This window comes from Rhagoletis pomonella, unplaced genomic scaffold (assembly GCF_013731165.1).
Source record: "Rhagoletis pomonella isolate Grant_MI unplaced genomic scaffold, Rhpom_1.0 Rhpom_scaffold_00012, whole genome shotgun sequence".
NCBI classification, from domain to species: domain Eukaryota; kingdom Metazoa; phylum Arthropoda; class Insecta; order Diptera; family Tephritidae; genus Rhagoletis; species Rhagoletis pomonella.
In genome coordinates, this window is record NW_023458566.1 from 24,688,591 (window position 1) to 24,693,892 (window position 5,302).

General features: G+C 35.7%; 1 protein-coding gene across 1 annotated transcript in view; it reads right to left on the reverse strand.

Moving 5' to 3' along the window:
* Positions 1 to 5,302, reverse strand: part of LOC118748172 (polyhomeotic-proximal chromatin protein) — a 428,336-nt gene that overhangs the window by 396,438 nt on the left and 26,596 nt on the right. The gene's annotated exons all lie outside the window — the stretch shown is intronic.

The window sequence follows — 5,302 nt, forward strand, 5'->3', positions numbered from 1 at the left end:
TAAATACAAGGAAATGTAGGTATTTAGATTTATAAAAATAAAAAAAATTCCATCATATTCACTAAATTTGTTTTCACATCGTTTGAATATTGTAATGTCGACAATCATATCAGCAAAGCTATTCATTTAAATTCAATAAAATTCAAACCCAATCACATTCATTTAATTTCAATATGAATGATTCATTTGCCGTTTAGAATGGATTCATGCAGCCCTCTAGTTCCTATACAAAATAAGTTTAAAATATTTGAAATTTACTATTGAATAAGGTTTTTTGTTGAAAACTAAGTAGTTTATATTTAGCGTCCATCCATTATAGCACGAAAAATTGTAGTTGAGAAGGCAAGTTTATGAAAAGGCATTGATGAGTGGCAACACTGTAGTAAGCAACACTAAGGGCTCCAGTAATCGACAAAATTCTGCGTATACAGACTGCGTTTAAGTATACGTTCTGCGTTCTTGACTAATTTCAGCTTAAGTCCAGCTACGTCAAACTGATATCAACTTGACATCAAGCGCCTGCATTAGCACAAATTATCAAGGGCTTGATTTGATATTTACTGGGTATTAAATCCGTTAGAGACACCAAAACTGAAGTTTTTCGTCAACAATGTTAGCATTTCTTTCCATTTCCCAATCGATCGCCTGCAGTTTAAAGTGTGTCTGCTTGGTTCATTCCTTCTTTTAGAGTCCTAAATATTCTTTCACTGATTGAAATGGTTTTGATTAAATTTTTAATAACTTTGATTTGGTACACATGGTACTTACTGTTCCTATTCATGTGACACAATTCTTAAATAACATTTTGGGAGTTATTTTTTAAAAATTCGCATTAAAAAAAATATCCAAGGTAGTCTTTTCGTTTCCATCGTTTTTCTATATCAAAATGAAATCAAAATTAGACTTCTTTAATGCGTCGATATAAGCTCGCATCTTGATGAAAAAATGTGGCTATTCTAATGTAGCTCAAAAAATAAGTTGGATTTGAAACTAGAATGCATATATTATTCGCTTTTTTCCTTGTATTAAAAATTTCTTTTTTCTTAATGTATTAAATAAATGACAAATTAAAAGAAATAACATAACAAAACAAAGGATCGCAACTTCCTATACCCAAATTATTTTACGGTCTCCGGGTTTATTTTTTATTTTTAGGGGATTTTATTTTTAATTTCAGAAGATACATACAATACGAAGGAAGATGTATCGCAACTTCCTATACACAAATTATTTTACGTTCTCCGGGTTTTTTATTTTTAGGGTTTTTTTACTTTTAGGGTTTTTTTTATTTTTAATTTCAGACGATGCATACAATACGAAGGAAGATGTACTCTCGCGGCACCAAGTGTGGGCAACAAAGCTGCCCATAATAAGGAAGTTTTGCAGTTTCTGACCAGCATTTTTGGTGAGTTACCCGAATTAGAGAAGGTTTTACTATCTGGACCACAGCCGCAACCGGAAGTCAAGCCCAAAACTGCCCCATCAACATCATCTCCCACGCCAACTGTGCGGAGAATTGATCAAATTTCAAATCAAGCCATGTCGGGATCAACAGCTTCGGCACCAAATAAACCTCAAAGAAAACCACCAGTGGACCCAAAAAGTCCGATGAAAACCAACACAACAGAAGCAGACAAAAATAAATGATTTACGCGAAATTCTAGCTGTCCAAGTTTTTAATGTTAACAAATTTGTTGGTGTTGGTTGATTTTTCCGACAGGGTGGTAAGATGATTTATTTTGGAACGAATTTCCGTCATCCCTTGTCAAGTTTGGTTTGCAGACAAACCGGTTTCGGCATTGTACCATCTTCAGTGTCATTTTTCGTTCTCAGAAATGACACTGAAGATGGCACAATGCCGAAACCGGTTTGTCTGCAAACCAAACTTTACAAGGGATGACGGAAATTCGTTCCAAAATAAATCGTTAACAAATTTGTTGAAATTTATAAAAATCAGAAAACTATTCGCTATGCTATATGTATTTCATAATATTTTTATTCGCATACATAAATATACAAATTAGTATGTATTTTTATATATTCCTAAATCATACGTTTAATACAAATATACATTTGTAAATATATTGTTTGTACATATATAGACATACCACAGACGATTTAATGATGCAGCTCATCACGACATAGACATAGTGCAGCGAACTAAAACTCAGCGGCTCCGCTGGCTAAGTCATGTCTTTCGAATTGACGGAAACTGTGGTGAAGCAAATCAGCAAGTGGCATGTGAACGCAACAACATAAACTCTCTTGAAATTTCAAAGAAATATTCTTTGCCATATAAATCAGTAGTGGGCAGCAGCTTGCTCGCGGGCAAAGCTCTTTCAAGGGTTTTATGAATTGTATATAGAAAGCTTGAAAGAGCTTTAACCGCGCGCAGGTCGGCGACCACCACTAATCTAAATCGTATTTGAATAATCTTGATCCAGGTCCCATCCCGGAAGTAATTACGATTTGGCCGTAAGCCTCCAACGATTAATTTCGCGTGTTGTTCTATGCGTTATAAAATTATTCTTTAAAAAACTAAAAACTCGCTTTTACTACAATGTGAACTTAAAAGTAAAAAATAATTTATAGAAATACAGGTTTCGTTTAAGAGGAAAAGGAAGTTTCCTAACTTGATTTAATTAAACTTTTAAAACGAGCCCAAAATAGAATTAAAGTAAGAGACAAATAAAGTAATTTTAATTTGGCCGCAGATAGAACATAACCGTAAATAACGAGCGCTACAGCATCAGCAAGTTATCGCGTGATATCACACCTCTAGATGTTTTTTCGTTGGAGTTCAGTGTTGCCTGTGAACTTTTTGGACCGACCGGCTAAATTAACAAAGAAAAACGGCTAAAATGTTTCAACTAAAATTCACATGTTTTATTTAAATAAATCACTAGTAGAAAGACTTGCAAATTCATTAAATTATTTTTATACCCGAGCGCACTTGTGCACAAGGGTATTATAACTTTGTTCACATAACGGTTGTTTGTAACAGGCAAAACGAATCGAGATAGATATAGACAAATGTATACATACATAAATAATCAGAATGAAAAGAGAAATCGACTAAGCGGTGACTGTCCGTCCGTCCGATAACTCGAGTAAAAATTGAGATATCTTAACGAAACTTGGTACGTGCACTTCTTTTGGGCGTAGGACGGACGGTATTGAAAATGGGCGAAATCGGACAATAACCACGCCTACCTCCCATATAACGGTAATTTTCAGAAATACGAAAACTGCGATATTTTAGTAACTACTGAAGATAATTCACTCAAAATTGATATTTACAATGATTGTTGGATGAAAAATAAGAATATTAAAATTTTTTGGTTACATTCAATGGTTACATGTATATATCTTGGTAACCGCTGCACCAAACTTGGCACAGTTGTTGGCCCTGGCACAGCATACCAAACGGCCGAAAATTTTTAAAATCGGACAATAACCACGCCCACATCCCATATAACGGTAATTTAGAGAAATACGAAATCCTCCATAAATCATTAAATATTAAAGCTAATTTATTCGAAATTGATGGTTGCAACAATTCTTTACCAAGACGTTTACGTGTATGATAAAATTAGAAAATGGGCGTGGCACCGCCCACTTATGATCACATATATGTCTCTCTCGCTAACCGTTCTAGCAATTTGTACCAAACTCGGTATGGTTATTGTGCTTGCCACATAAAAGCAAACAGTTGAAAAGTATTGAAATCGGACTAAAATTACGGCCGCTTTTCATATAACGGTAAATTTCAGAAATGCTTGAAAGTGAAATATTTCGAAATTTAAGGACGCTAATTTACTCAAAATTTATACACCCCGGCTAACCATCTAGCGGTAGCCTTCGGAAAGGTGGAAAACATATTTAATACTTGCGCCGGGTATTTAATCTTCGGCTCCGCCCGAACTTAGACTTTCTTACTTGTTTCATTTCGTTTTAAACAAAAAAAATAAATTTACAAAATAAAACTCTTTTTTTTTAATAGTCCGAAGAAGATGTATTGATAGATATTTCGTCATAAAAGCATAGTCCGGAACAGGCTTCGGAGAAGGTTGTATGGTCTCATTGCCTCACATTAAAGGAGTCACAATTCAGAATTCTGCCGAGGTGAAGTATCTAGAAGTAATTCAAGATACAAAACTGTCGTGTATATCTAGCGTGGAACACAAAACCTCTAAATATTTGGCAGCATTTTGGCAATGCAGGCAGGTCTTTGGCAAATCGTGGGGTGTGTCACCATATTCATATGGAGCAGATTCTCAATCAAGAGCGTGGGAAGTCTGCTTGCTAAACTTCAAAGAACTACTGCCGTGTGCTGTACGGAAGCTTTCTCTACAACACGTGGCGCTGCTCTTGATGCACTGCTGCACTTACCGTCACTTTGTGTCTTCATACGTGGGGAAGCTTTAAAGGCCACCTGCAGACCAAAAAGAAACGGATTATGCTATAACACTGAGTGGGGCAAGGCGGAAATTGCTAGCGGCAGGAATCTGAGCACTCGTGTATTTTCAATGCCACAGGATAGTACGCCACCTTTACCTTTGTTGAAGAGATTCTATAATGTTTAGTTCCCTGAGGCTGAAACTGAGCCCGGAATCACACATAATCGAATCTTCAATTCTGGCCCCAAAACTGACTCTCTTGGACTTTTCTCTGGGGAACTGTACTTAAGGCATTGGGCAACCCTCTAACTACTTACTTCCTAACTCTGGGTGTCAGTTCAACCGGCAGTACCTCCTATCGTCCATAACAATAACATCTATCATAGCATGATGCATCGAAATTAAAGCCTTAAAGGCTTTAGAATAAACAAATTTAATAATAGCTAATTTTTCCGATGGACAACATATTTACCGATCTTTTATTTCAAAGAAAAAGTTAGTTGGTTGTTTTTTCAAATATGGTGATGTATGAATTTCAATTCTCTTTATTGCTCAGATCGAAGACTAATTTCCTTTTAATTTTGTAAATACCCTTTTTACAATAAATAAATGATTATTGAGGATTAGGTATGGCAGCACGAAATGTCACAATCTGCTTAATTGTCAGGTAGTTAATATGGCGCCCGAAAAGTGACAATGAAACTACCTTCTTTTTTGTATCACGAGTACAACTCCACAACAAGCTTTTCAGGCGTTTGACGCTTTTCAGACTCTCTGCTACACAATTCAACTATTGCTGAAAGCCCGAAAAGCGCTAAGCGCTTGAAAAGCTTGTTGTGGAGTTGTACTCTAAACCATGATAAAAATATAGTAAGGTAGAACCGCTGAGAGTCACTTTTAAA